Source organism: Clytia hemisphaerica, unplaced genomic scaffold (genome assembly GCF_902728285.1).
Source record: "Clytia hemisphaerica strain Z4C2 unplaced genomic scaffold, Clytia hemisphaerica genome assembly, whole genome shotgun sequence".
Classification (NCBI taxonomy): Eukaryota; Metazoa; Cnidaria; class Hydrozoa; order Leptothecata; family Clytiidae; genus Clytia; species Clytia hemisphaerica.
Window position 1 is genome coordinate 676,725 of NW_027104548.1, and position 15,899 is coordinate 692,623.

The following is a 15,899-nucleotide window of genomic DNA, read 5'->3' on the forward strand; positions in this document are numbered from 1 at the left end:
AAACAGGAATTGCAATATCTCATTATTGTTGTGAAAAACAAAATTTTCCCCCTTAAAAACATCATTAGGGTCATTAGGGCTTATTTGTTACTTTCGTATACTGTATCAATAAAAAAACTGAAGCTGTCAATATCAAAGATTTAGGAAATGAAAACAAATATATTGCTTTTACAAAAAGGTGTTAGTTGCCTTTTTTTTCCGATGATAATTTGTTTTCCTTTTAGGACTGGGTTGTTTTTTTGGTATAAGAACTTGTTATAGGAAACTCAAACATTTTTGCTCCCTTCTACCTTTCTAGCAGTTTCAAATCGGTAAATTTTGAAAAATACTTTAATGTTTATCGATGCCTGCACTCCTATTCGACGTAGAGATTGTTAAATTTTAATTAATTCGAATACAGTAAAACTGCTGACTTCTTTTACCATTCCTACTTCCCAAATACCTTAAAGATATCCTTTTCTAATAAAGAAATGAAATTTGAAAAATATAATTATATTGGAGATGATGATATTGAAATTGTGTCATTGGAATTTTTTCGATACACCCTCATAGCGGTGTTTTTGATGTCGTGAAGATTACCCTATTAAACATATTGGAGCCTTTCTCTTAATGAGGAGTTCTTGGAGCGAAACTAATTTGTAGGTCATTAAAGAAATTATGGGTCAGAAAAGTGTTAATCCAACGTTCAGAACATCCGAAGAAAGTTATTCAATATTCTAACGTAACTAAATCCAAAAAGAAAAATGCTTATATAAGGTAAAAAGGATTCTGTTTATTATTTTAAACACTAGCATGCAAGCAGCTGTCGCATTCATAATCGAGAATCAACATTTAAAGGCCACATTCCACCAGACCGTTTTTATTGGAGCGACATCCAAAAAGCGCACAGCTAGAGATTTCTATTCGCTGAGCGCTTGTTTCGCTCCTTTCAAACCAATGCGAGAAGCACAATATCAAAAATATTTTTACGCAAGATAAAACATTACAAACAGAAAAATCAAATGTTTTTCTTCTCTCTGATTGGCTGATAAGTAAGAAACGAGGTGTACAGCTTAGCGCACACAGTAAAATATCTTGATATCCCTTGTTTACTTTGTAGGAACTAATTACCGAAAGAAATATGGCCTGTCTATCAAGAGTTATTGACTTGATTCTCATAAAGTAGATGCTTATGAGAAAAATAAACATGCTCATATTGTGCACTGTCTCTTGTTTACTTTGTAAGAACTAATTACCGAAAGGTTTATCACCGTCTATCAAGAGTTATTGAATTGATTCTTATAAAGTATATGCTTATAAGAAAAATAAATATGCTCATATTGTTCGCCATCCCTTGATTACTTTGTAAGAACTAATTACCGAAAGGTATATCACCGTCTATCAAGAGTTATTGATTTGATTCTTATAAAGTAGATGCTTATAAGAAAAATAAATATGCTCATGTTGTGCGCCATCCCTTGATTACTTTGTAAGAACTAATTACCGAAAGGTATATCACCGTCTATCAAGAGTTATTGATTTGATTCTTATAAAGTAGATGCTTATAAGAATAATAAACATGCTCATATTGTACGGAAGCCCATTAGTGTCATTTAGATTTTCCTTTAATTTTTTAACAACGAAACTAAAAAATTGACGACGAAACTAAAAAATTGACGACGAAACTGAGAAATTGACGACGAAACTGAAAATAAATTATTATTTCGTTTCGTCGTTGAAAAATTGACAACGAAACTAAAAAAAAATTGAAAATGGTGGCCCTAATGGTTTCAAAATGCAAATATCATTGATTCTGGTGGATTCTGAAGATGGATTTGATAGTTTTGGTGAATGCAATCCTGGTGGTGCATTTGCACTATTGATTTCATCATTGATTAGTTCCAATGATTCCAATGACACCGGTGATTCCAAAAATCTCCACCATCACATCCTTATTCTGGTTCATCATTGCCAGCATCTCATCCACAAGGACCATCTTCACCAGGATTGCATTCACCAAAACTATCAAATCCATCTTCAGAATCCACCAGAATCAATAATATTTCCATTTTGAAACCATCAGTGCCACCATTTGCAATTTCTGTTTAGTTTCGTTGTTGATTTTCTTTGACGACGAAACGAAGTAACAATTTATTTTCAGTTTAGTCGTCAATTTTTTAGTTTCGTCGTCATTTTTTTTAGTTTCGTCGTTAAAAAATTAAAGGATAATCTAAATGGCACTGATGGGCTTCCGTAATATTGTCACTGTTTTACTTTGTAATAGGAGAGGGCTATACAGGGTGATTTTTTGTCAAACTAAATTTTTTTGAGGTCTAAATTATAAGTGTAGACAGGATCAAATAGAATTTTTGAACAAAAATGAAGAAAAAAAATGTGGGAAGCCTTTTTGTAGACTAAGGTTTGTGCCCTCAAATCAATCTTTTTCCATCTACCCAACTACCCAAATTATGTTGGAAATGAGACACACAGTGATTGAATTGCGCTCAAATTTGGCACATTCACTTCTCAGGGACAGAAATAAAGTATATAAAAACATTTATTTGCAGGGAAAAAGAGGAAGGCTTGACTATAAAGGCGAGAAAACATTCTTTCCTGCATAAATTTGGCCCATTACCTCTTCGGGTGAAGATTTGTCAGTGTAAATTGTGAAATCTTAAATTTTTTATTTTTCCTACTTAGAGGGAGTGACTTGTCCTAAATATATGAAAACTTGACAACCTTTTTTTTCTGTGTTCTTGAACAACAGAAAATCCATCAAAATTTATGTTTGTGAATTGTAAGCACTTCTTTTATATCTGAAATAATGTAAATTCTTGTAGAACTGCCGACAATTTTTGCTCTATGTGATAAAAACACTTTCCTTAATTTAGCACTACCTCAGTGAAGTTCATAAGACGTAAAAAGGGATCTGAAAGCGGAAAATTGAAACTTTTACATGAATTTTGACTCTGAAAGGCTTCAAAACTGTTCTTGGATCAAGAATACCAATTTTTAGAGGGAATTTCAATTGAATTACACGATTTATGAATGAGGCCTAGCCCGTCTATATTTCCCCTTTTTTTACGGACATTGAAACAATTATTTACGAAATAATGAATTTACTTTGGGAAATATTCTCAGGATTCGTCAAGATAGATAACTGAGGGTAAGTATGCAAAACTTTAGGGCAAAAATATAATTCCAAAGTTTTCTAGAGCTACCCAATCCTTTTTGCCCTTTTTGACGCCCTAAAACGTCCGATAATGAAAATTTTTAAATAATACTGACAAAATGTTATTATTGTTATTCAAGGAGGACTTGTACCAAATTGCAGCAAAATTGAATGATTTTTAAGGTTTCCAGGTCAAATTGGGGATTTTTTTGTCTTACTTTATATGAGCCTAATAGGGGGCCAGAAAAGGGGCTCCCACATTTTTTATATTTAAAATATCTCAAAAATTCTTTTTGATCCTGCCTAGATATGCCATACGGAGCTAAAGAAAATTTAGTTTGACATGATTTGACGAAAAAAATGAAAGTGACCTTGTATAGCCCACTCCTATGTAAGAACTAAAAATCAATACAAGTCGCAACAAAATAGATAAAACATCTAGACTAACTATCGTCTACACATTATCACTAAAAAAGGGAATAATTCAGGCGGGATAAATTTGAAAGCGGAGTTCAGTTCGGGGCGGAGAAAACAGTGGCGGAGGTGTTAATAGTGTTCCAAAACTCAACCGCCACTATTTTTGATATTTGACGACCTGACTCTGCACATATATACTTTCCTGCGTTTACTGACCCTCTAAACGGACAATAGCGTCGTCTACGACAACATCATGAATATTTTTTTGGCAAGCAAGTCCGCTACGTGAAACAACAAAAGCCCATGCGGGGCAATTAGTGATAATCTAGTGTTGGCTAAAAAAATAGTGAACCTAGGAAAAAAAATTTGAGCTGGTCTGTAACATTACAATCTAGAAATAAGCATTTTAAAAAAGATGTTTAAAGAAAATGTTAAGAATGCATCAGAACCTCGAAGTACGTCTTTATTTATTCAAATTGGATAAAAAATTTACCAAATTTTTCGTTGGAAAAAATTAATTTTGTGTGTTTTCATTATTAATGTGAATTTTATCCTGATCTTTTTCAATTACATAGGGAATGGATCCATCTTCTTGGATGCAAAGAACTTTGAACATGTTGATATTACTGTTCAGCTACAAATATCGTCAATGAAAAAATACATAATATTTTAAAACAGGAAAATTTTGACCCCACGCGATGACCAGATGGGAGACATCGGTTAGAATAAAGGATACTAGGAATTCTCTAAAAACTTTACAGTTTTGCAATAACACCACCTTTTCAATACCAAATTTCGTGCAATATCAATCAAAAATATATATATATATATATTAATTATTTCCATCATATAGGAGGATATTTTCACAAATGGCCGAAATCCTGTGTAGGTCGAAAACTGAGGAACAGATAATGTGTTTTCTTGAAATATTTTTTGACTCATATTGAGTTACTTCTTTCCATCTTAACTCATATTGAGTTACTTTCTTCCTTAAAGTCATTTTAGATCACTAGTTTTACATTGACGGATTTTTATGTCATCATATTTTCCTTTTCTACTCCAACCTGATTGATTTTCTGTGAATGTTCATTCTAGATTTTTGTTGTATTTGTATTGTCTTTTTGTTTTGTGGGTTTTTGTATTTATTGTTTCCATTTTGAGTAGTTGAAGGTTTTATACTTCTAGACTATATATATAAATACCCCTGTATCCGCCTGGTATCATCTATTCACGTGTATATAAAATGAGCTTCTTTCCCGGGGGGGGGGCACTCGATCTGAAAACGACCATACGTTCGGCCCAAAATTTGGCTTCTTAAATCGGACCCTTACAGTGCAGTTAATTTCCATAAATAATCATACCCTTACAGTGCGCTTTTTCAAAATTTCTCGCCCATAAGGGCGAAAATTTTTGCAATTTTCCAAGAAAAATGTGGAATTCTTCCTCCAAAATTGACCAATTTTGTGCCAATTTTGTGCCAATTTTACCAAAAAATTGGCTTTTTATCACAATTTCCTACCCTTACAGTGCACTAGCTGAACTATGAAAAACCTACCCTTAAGGGCCGAACGTTTGGTAGGTCATTTACCTTGAGTGCCCCCCCCCCGGGCTTCTTTCTGAATTGTGCTATTCCACTTTGTATCCATACAGAGGGTGGACGAACAATCCAGGGGGGTATTCCGAGAAGAATTTCCAGGAAAGTAAAGTTTTCTTTTATTTCAAGGGGGAAAAATTATTTAAAAAATTTCAGGGGGTAAATGACTAATTTGAGTTCGTCCACACTCAATTTAAGACATGAAGAAAAATGTTTCCAATGGTTTTTAGCAAATTTTCCATTTTCCAGGGGGCATAAGCATATTTTGAAGAATTTTTATTTCGGTTTGAAAAGGTTCGTCCACCCCTTCTTCTGTATGGATATTAAATACAACAGTCCATTCTGTACTAGTTTTGAAAAACTGGTCAGGAATTCAACCAGCGTCTCCCAAAAAGTGGACCTGACCCAACTTTTCATTAGAGAGTTGTCCTAAAGAGGGGTAAATAACCCAATTACATCATACCTCTTACTGCTAACTTCTTGTTGATGAATTTTATATGTGGAAACTTCATTTTATAATATCTCAACTTTATTTAACTCTTATACCATGCTATCTTCAAAAAACATTTCAAACTATAACAATGGGCATATCCTCACATTTGCAATACATTGGACAAAAATCGTTGTCTCTGTACATCTTCACAGGAAAAAATGAATTGAAAATGTTCTAAATTTGTATTTTTATTTCATCAATTATCATTTACTTCTTGTTCAAGGAGAAGTCATTATTTTTCCTATCCATAAATGCAGGTCAGGAAATCCCTCTGGAAATCTCTCCTCAACTCATCAAATATGCAGCAAAGCTTCCAACGGATCCTTAGGATTTGTGGAAAATTGCTGTGTCATATTCTGGATACTATTGTTAAGAATATTATAATATTTTAGTTGAAGTTTGTTGTTTAATCTTTAAAATTCATTAACAAGATAAATCGGAAAAATTGTTAAAAACTTAAATACTTCTATGGTTTAACTGACCATATACTAAGTATAAATTTTTTTATTTATCAAACATTTTAAAAGAGTTCGCGTTTGACTTTCGTTGAGGAAGGAGTGGCAATTTTATTGTTTTCAAAATGGCTAATTTTGAATCTGATCTTCAAAATGTCACTGATAAACTGGATAATGTAACAATAACTGAGCCTCCTGAAGTTAATGATAAAGCTGTTGATAACAGAGATGCATTACTCGCTCTGATCAAGGAGAGGAAAGACAAAAAGAAGAGCTGTGATTTTGACACTCTTCTAAAAGATTGCTGGGAGAGATTTAAAATGGATGGGGATGATTTCAAAACTACCATTAACAAGCTAAAGTCCATGGGATGCATCAAACAATCTACAAGAGCAGGAAAGGTAACGTTTTCATTGCTGCAAGCTGTAGTTCCTACACCAATTTTACACGAGCGAGAGGAAGATATGTACTCCGACTTTGTGGATTTTAAAATATATGTGACCGAAACTTTGAGTGCTCTGAATGAAAAAGTCATAAAAATGGATTCCACCCTTGAACTGAAAGACACTGTTATTAATCTTTTGCAACAACAGCTTAACACTTCTCAAGAAAATCTAAAAATCGCTCTCGATAACAACGCTCAACTTATCAAAAGTTTCTCTCTTTCAAAAAACACTATCGAAAATGTTCCTGTTTTGAATAAAGATCATGAAAAAGTTGATAAAGACATTAACGAAATTATCAATGAAATACCATTAGATAGCAGTATCAATAATGACATCTCTATAACTCAGCCTAATGACTTTTACACTTATGAAAATCAAATTTCAAGATTTCGACAAAAGATGAAGGATGATTTCTTAACAAAAACTGCTAACTCGCAAAAGACAACTGTTAAGAAAAAGGTTTCTTTCAAACAGAAACCAGAAACTGCAAAAAACGCCAATTTGTGTAATGAAGTTTATGTGTGTGGAGATAGCTTGTTGAACAATATCGATGGGAAAGGATTATCGTCTAAACAAGCAAGGGTTCGTGTTAAAAACTTTCCTGGTGCAGATACGGAAGATATGATAGATTTTGTGAAACCTCTTTTGAAGAAGTCACCAAAATTTTTGATTGTTCATGCTGGTACAAACGACATTACGTCTGGTTGCCAAACTAAAGAAAATCTGGAAACTATAAGAAATCTTGTCACGGAAACTAGTCCTTCGACCGAGCTCATATTCTCTGAGGTGCTTTTAAGGGAAGATAGAATAAATTCTCAAAGCTTGGTGAAAGAAAAGAACAAAATCATTGGAAATTTCTGTGAAAGGTACAATTTACATTTTATTGAACACAACAACATTTCACGAAAGATGTTGGCATCAAAAAAGCTTCACTTAAACGGGGGGGGGGGAGGTATCTCGACCTTTGCTCAAAATCTTAAAAAGTTTGTGTGTGGTAACTGTTGATATGTTGATGGCAATTTGATTGACCGACCTGATAATGATGATGCTGAGCTTCCTAATTTGGGAAGAGAAATTGATGTTAATGTTATTTACAATATCAAGTCTAAAAATCCTTCGAATATATTATTGGGCTATTTGAATATTAACTCTATCAGAAATAAGTTCTCTGACCTGAAAATTCTGCTTGAAAACTCTTTTGATATATTTACTATCGCGCTGAAAACAAAGATCGACGAATCCTTTCCTAGCTCCCAATTCAAATGGCAGGGCTATCACTTTCCCCCTTTTCGTCTAGATTGTAAATCCAATAGTGGAGGCTTACTGACTTATGTAAAATCTGATATCCCTGCACGTAAACTAATTAAATTCAAGCTTGATCCATCTTTGCATATCTTACCCATTGAGGTTAGATTCAGGAAAACAAAAATACTCATTTTTAATATTTATCGGCCAGATAGGATTAGTATAGACATATTCTTTGAAACACTGTCTGAAGCTATTCATTTTTATGAAGTAGATTATGATAATATTTTTATTATAGGTGACTTCAACCTTGAACCCACTGATCCAAAAGTTTTGAATTTTCTTGAATTAAACGACATGATCAACGTCATTAAATCAAAAACTTGTTTTAAATCAATATCAGGGTCATGTATTGATCTCATAATAACAAACACACCAAAAATTATCAAACATAAAGGAACAGTGGAAACAGGGTTGAGTGACTTCCATCATCTGATATACTCAATGCTCAAGATCAAATATGTCAAATTATCTCCAAAGATTATTAAATATCGTGATTATAGAAATTTCAATGAGAACCATTTTTTATATGAGTTAGACTATTGTATGGCCAATAATATTTTAGGAAATTATAATGAATTTGAGAATATCTTTACTAATATTTTAAATAGGCATGCACCTCTTAAAACTAAATATCTTAGAGCCAATAATAAACCCCATGTTTCCAAAGAACTCAGGAAAGCTATAATGAAGCGATCACATCTTAAAGCCTTGGCAATAAAATCTAACAAACCTGAAGATGGAGTTAACTATAGGCGACAAAGAAATTTGGTTGTAAAGTTAAATAAGAAGGCAAAGAAAACGTATTTCAGTAGCACTACACGCCAAACCAAAACATTTCTGGGATGCTGTAAAGCCCCTGTTTTCTAATAAATCTTGTGCTTCTGAAAGTAGAATTCAATTGCTGGAAAAAGAAACTTTGCATACATCTGACGTGGAGGTAGCTGATATATTCAATTCTTATTTTAATAGGATCACCGATAGTCTTGAAATTCCAAGCTGGGAGAATGGCGAATCACCTCTGAACTCTGATGATTCTCTGAAAACTAAATTTGAAGATCATCCCAGTATTAAAGAAATAAGATCTAACAAGAGTTCTGGGGTGGTTTTTGACTTCAGTCAGGTTGGAGAACAAGATGTTTTTAAAGCCATCTTAAGTTTGAACAGCTCAAAATCTGTCAGTGGGAATATACCGACTCGTGTGCTTAAAATTGCTGCAGCTTCGTGTACTCCATTCTTGACTTCTTGTTTCAACGAATCCTTAATATCTGGAACTTTTCCGGATAGGTTGAAACTAGCTGACATTATTCCTACTTTCAAAAAAGGTGCTCTGACAGACAAGACCAATTACAGACCCATAAGTCTTCTCCCTGTGATATCAAAAATTTTTGAGCGTCTCCTAACAAACCAACTTACTACTTTTCTTGAACCATCCTTCTCCAAATTATTATGTGGATTTCGAAAAGGCCACAGCACTCAGCATACGATTCTGAATTTGATCAGAGGTTGGCAGAGTGCTCTAGGAGATAAACAAAAAGTGGGAGCTGTATTGATCGATCTGTCAAAGGCCTTCGATTGCCTTCCCCATGACCTTTTGCTGGCTAAATTATCAGCTTACGGTCTTGGGGAAAAAAGTATAAAATTAATGCATAGCTATCTCAGCAATAGAAAGCACAGAGTCCGTATAGGCTCACACTTAAGCCCTTGGCTTGATGTATTCTTAGGTGTTCCCCAAGGCTCTATCCTTGGCCCGCTACTTTTTAATGTATTTATTAATGACCTATTTTATATTGTTAAGGAAATCTCAAATTTTGCAGATGACAACACTTTATCTTCCTTTGGACCCACTATTGATGATGTAAATTCTAATCTTATTTATAAATTGACCATAGTCTTAGACTGGATCAAACATAACTCCTTAGTTGCTAACCCCTCTAAATTTCAGTTGATCTATCCAGGAATTACCAATGCCAGTTCGTCTTTGTGCATAAATAACATAAAGATTGACAGTGTGGAGGTTGTTAAACTACTGGGTGTTCAGGTAGATATCAACCTTTCCTTCATGCCATACGTCACTGAACTTTGTAAACTATCTAATCAAAAACTTAGAGCACTGAGACGACTGAGAAAATTCCTGACTGATGAACAAACAAAATTTCTCGTCAATGCTTATATTCTATCATCACCTTTTAATTACTGCCCACTTATTTGGATGTTCTGTGGAAAAGGGGCTAGCAACATGATTGAGAAATGCCACCATAGGGCACTTCGAGTTATGTCCAATAGTGGGTTGGATTACGAAGCTCTCTTGACTGATTGTAATACTCAAACCATACATTCTCGTAATTTAAAACTCCTTCTTTGTGAAGTCTTCAAATCTATTCATAATCTTGGTCCAAAGATTATGCATGAAATTTTCACAATTAGACAATCAGTCTATCAGCTCCGTAACGGTCAATCCCTAGCTTTGCCATTATACAAACGATATAACACAGCTTTTGGTGTAAACACATTCGATTTTAGAGCTGTATCCACTTGGAATAAATTACCCTCATCAATTAAAAATGAGAACTCTTTAGTCTCTTTTAAAAACGCTCTAACATCTATTACACCAATCTGCACATGTAAGGCTTGTACATAAATTATCTTAATTTTGTTTTTAAATTGTTTTTTTTATTTTTTGAAATTATAATAGTTGGACTTTATTAGAGTTACTTTATGTAAATCTATTTTTATTACCCAACTTTAAATAAAGAATAAATAAATAAAAAAAAAGACCAAAAAGAATATATTAAGAATCATATTCTTATAATTATATGCCTACGAACAGAATGATTTTATTTTGATTGAAAGATTGGACACTTTTTTACAACAATTTTCATTTTACATAACCATGGATATTAAAAAAACGCCCTTGCTAGCAGGATGTTTCGAATTCAAAGGCGAGTGGAAATAAGTATTAAAGTGAAGAATTCCAAACATTTTCAACCTCGTTTTCAATTTATTTGTCGATTCCTTTGTGAAGTTCATTAAAATAATAACATTTCCATTGCTCCTTATCTCAAATTTTCAGTCTCAACTGAACGAAATATTAAACTTATGCTTGGAAATTGTTTCATAACAAAATACGTGTTTATAGCATTTCAGATTGCTCGGAGAGATTGCTGAAAATTCATGAATGATCAGGAAGGTCAATGGAAATTTCTAGTATAGTATCTAATCCCTTCGGAGTGATATTCTTGCAGTTGAAAATGTATTTTTGAAACTTGAAAGTATTTTTGAAACTTCAAAGGTACCTCCAAATAAAAAAACAAAAAAAAAACAAATAAATTTCTTTTAAGAAAAGACACTCATTTCCAAGAGGGAAGTATGTATTTTAAACAAATCATGAAGAAATTCAGTTGCTTTACTCTAATTATCAAAAAGAGAATATTAGGTATCAGAACCCCCTGATATTACTACTAAGGTTCTACTGATTTTATCAACTAATGATATAGACCAAGAGTGGTCTGAAAAGTAGTATAAATGGTTTTTACTTCATTTTCTCGTTATATGGGATTTACGTGGGACTTTAAAATTAGTTTTTGCCAAATGGGAACACTTTTTATTAAAGGTATACTGTAATGTTTAAGCCTCAGAATATTTTTCTTTCTTCTTGTTCTTATTTTCAGCATTTTGTAAGTAGCTTTGTGCAATTTACTAGGAAATTTTTTGGTGTTCTATCAATCTCCGAGTAGATTCTGATACTCCACACATGGCACGTATTCACTTTGAAGACCATGACTCTGTAAGAGAATCTGCCCAGGTTGGCGCACCGCTTTGATCTTTTTCATCCAGAATTGGGAAGATATTAATTGTGCTTTTAAGCACGGTGATTGGCTAAAGCCAAACAATCGCAACAAAATCAACTGTCAATCATATTCATAAACAATACACAGACATAGACCCAGTTGCTTTGGCTTTCGTTTTCAAGCAAAAGGTAACGCGGTTTTCAATGTTAACCGGTCAGATCGTCACATTCGTTTGAGCAGGTCGTGGGTAGATTGTAAATGACTCTCCAGGATTTTTTCTACTTTCTCTATTTCCTATCTCCCATTCTATCTCCTCGTCTTTTCTATTTTCTGACTTTCTGAGACTTGTTTTCTGATGATTTCTACTAACTTTTCTATATTTCAAAATTTCTCCAAATATCGACCCGACCGGGGTTCGAACCCACCAAATGAAAGAATCTCTGATCAGAAACCCAGCGCGCTATCCGTGAGCCACACTCGCATAGCAGAATACAAAATTTGTAAATACTTATAGAATGACAAAAAAGACGGGGTAATGTTATTGTAATATGGGTAAAAGTACCCCTTTTTTAACCTGACTGAAATTCGAGCCGTTACTAGCAACCCTGCGGGGCCCAAGGCGCCGAGTATGAATCCGGCACAGTGACAAGCCGTTACTAGCAACCCTGACCCTACCTAACTGATAATAACAGAACCCCCGTCTAAATGGAACCACCATACCCCCGTCTAAACGTTTCCGCAGACTGAAAAAATTTTCGCCTTGGTAGTCATTTACAATATACCCGACACCGTTTGAGCAGAGCATGGTATGTGGAGAATGGATGATCTGTTATGAAATTAGTGTTTTAGAGTCTGCAAAACTTATTATTTTGGCCATCGCAGCCTTGTTTACTCTTATGAAAAACAAGTACTGTAGACACTTTTTCAAAAATTAGGAAGAAGCTGTTCGAGTATCTGATTCAATAAGTAGTCATTTAGCTATCTTCTGAAAGTCAAAGAGTGTTCTAGCTAGCCATTTTAAGATTTTGATTTGAAATAACTCAACCATTTGATGATTGAAGTCTAATTCTAAATTTATAAATTTTGTGGCCCTTCTTGGAAACAATTCCCCAGCTGCCTAAAAGCTGTTGAATTTTTCGAAGCATCCCAGGTAAAATATTTGTTATTTTTATTAGAATTTTGAAGGCAGAAGAAGCTTCTGATGGTAGATTTTTTTGCATTTTTCAGGAATTTACTCTCCTAGCGAAAGTTTTTTATCTTTACCTCACTTCCCTGAAACTTTCTAACGCCATGTACTGTACCTTTTTATTCAAAATTTAAAAGTGCAATTATCTTGGCGTTTGACGTCAATGGGTCAAGTATGTATTTGGGTCATTAGATGACCAATATATAAGACTTAATCCTTTGATTAGACATTAATTAAAGGCACTATTACTTATATTAACAGGCAATTTAGTCCAAACATATAGAATTTCACTTTCTCTCACAGAATCAAAGGAACAATTAACCACTTACTAAAAACTGTCATTCTGCCGATGCAATAACTGGGAGATGTAAGCTTTTTCATCTATGAACGCAACAGCTTTATCAAAACATCGAATTAAGCTCAGTGGCAAGTTAAGAACAAATTGAAGATTTAAGGAGCGATGGCCAAGTGGTCAAAGGCGTCATCGTCTTAAATCAGGGGTTCGCGGTTCGAATTTCCGCTCCTTCCAATGTTCTGTTCAGTTCATAGATAGCCGACCCGGCTTACCGTGAACCCCGTGAAAAAAATCGAAAGACTGCCTAAAAGTCCTAGATTACTGGGCTATCCACGTAAAATATCGATTCTATCTAATTGAGACTTCAGATTTCAGAAATGACTGGAAATTGTTTTCGCTTTTTAGGCGAATATCGGTCAAAATTTAAAAATTAGCACCAACACTTCAAATAAAATTTAGAAATAATACTTGTAAGTTAATTTTTCCCCTACTCCAGTGAAAATTGAATTGAAATTTCTCACCTAAGTGAGTTTTTGAGATCTTAAATTTACACCCGGTGTTTTTTATAGCCACCCCGGTGGAATTAAAAACTTCACCGGGTCATCGAGACAGTCGTATCCAAGGGGATGATGAAGAGTAAAACTTTTAATGATACATTATTGGTATGTAAATGTTGGTTCCTCATCTCAGATCCTCTCTGAAGTATTCTTTCGTCACAAACTGTTTGTTATTGCTTACAGACAGCGCGAAAAATTCTCATTCTATTTAAGCTCACAGTTTGTATTCCTTATATTAGACCGTAGTACAGTGGTAGAGCATCCGGCTACGGTTCGCAAGGTTGTGGGTTCAACCCCCAGCCGGGTCATACCAAAGATTCCCAAAATGGTACTTGATGCCTCTCTGCTTGATGCTCGGCAACTAAGAGAAGGATCAAGGGTAAGTGGAGAAATCCAGGGAGAAAGAGTGGCGCCCTCCCCTACCTTCGGGTAGATAGCTATCGAAAGAGGAGCCTTCGGGTCGCCTCCGACTGCGGTCGCAGACTTACTTATATTAGACGGAGGATCAAGGTCTATGTGTGTATGTATGTATGTATGTATGTACATAGCCCAAGATGCGACACTCACGGCAGTTACTCCAAATGCCGATTTTTGACCAAAAGAACCAAGTTTTCTAAAAGTGTGTTTTTATCTGAAAATATGAAATAAAAAATGAAAAACTCCAAAAACGCAAAGGAAACAGATTCAAACTTAAAAATATGTTAACTCTAATCAACTTTCTGATGAATTAGTCCAAGAAGGACACCTGTTTTTGAAATCGGACCTTCACAGTGCAGCTTAAAATCGGCACTTCAGTCGTTTAGAATGCTACTTACTTACTTACTTACTTTGACCAATTACACTCCTCCTCTTTTATTTTATTTTTTTTATTTTCTGATTTATTTAACGTTGGTGTTACATAGTTATAATTAAATACTAATTTATACCAACTCATCAATCAACTGATCAACTAAATTCGCTGTCTCAAAATGATTTGCATCTGAGACAAAAATGGTTGTAACTTTTGATAGAATTCAAATCATGTTGCGATTTTGTGCACGTTGAAAAGATATTTGCGAGTGAAATATTATCAAGCAAAAAAAAATGAAAAAAGAAAGAAAATGAGAAATGAGAAATGAAGAAGAAAAAAATCAACTTCTTGTAGAAATGTAGTATGACTATGATTACCATTTTCAGAGCAGTGATTCTGCAATCTTAGCTCATCATCACTGTAAAAAAAGTTTCAAAAATATTCATTCAATCAAAGGATATCAAACAAAGTTTGTTGCTGGTTGATCGACAAAAGGCTGTTTTTTTTTTCGTTTTTTACTACTTTATAGAGTCAATATATCTTTTCAATGAGCACAAAATCACAACTTGATTCGAATTCTATCAAAAGCTACGTAACCATTTTTGTCTCAGCTGCAAATTATTTTGAGACGCGCAGACTTTATTTACAAATTGAATATAAAGAATCTTGATGACGAATGTTTTGTCTTCCACCAATAGAAACTTAACCACTATCAACAAAACTATCCTACATTTGAAAGCTAATCAAATTCTTAAAAACATAAAATGAAGTCCAACCCTTATGAAAGCCGAAAGACCGAATGTAATTATCTGGTTTGGACATTTTAAATGTTTTTGTTTTGATGAAGTTGGAGATGATAGAAGATTCTGACCAACGGAAACTCTTTTCTAATAAACCGGCGCTGAAAATCTTTTGAGACAACAAAAAGATAGATTAACTTAAGACGAAGCCAAAAAACTTTTTCACTGTGTCTCGATATCCAGCCAATGATTTTGCCCGTTTCCATAGCAATAAAATACTAAAAACCACAAAATAGAAGCGCGTTGGGTGGGAAAAAGAATATCAGAGAGAGCGGAGAGGAAGTAGTTTTTCACAGTTTTTACTGCTAGAAATCGATTAGAAAGGCTACTCAATTATTATCAAACTAACTACCGGCTTAAATTTATCAGCTCTTTTTTAAAAATCTGCTCTTCACTTGTGGCTTTGATGAACAAAATTACTAACTCTAAGTATATATGGCCCTTGAAATATTACGCAAAAGACCCTATATCGATTCTAGAATCCCAAACGGCGCGCGGCGCCATTCACAGTTTCAAAATTGGAGATAAAGATCAAGAAATGAAACCTTTAATTAATTTTCCATTTCAACGAGTGGTATAAATTTCTTTGTGGATAATAAATTTTTTCAAATGCACTTCA

At 34.0% G+C, this 15,899-nt stretch overlaps 1 protein-coding gene across 1 annotated transcript in view; it reads left to right on the forward strand.

Annotated features, from left to right (window-relative positions):
* LOC136822730 (neuropeptide Y receptor type 6-like) overlaps nt 1-15,899 on the forward strand; it is an 81,357-nt gene that overhangs the window by 50,014 nt on the left and 15,444 nt on the right. The gene's annotated exons all lie outside the window — the stretch shown is intronic.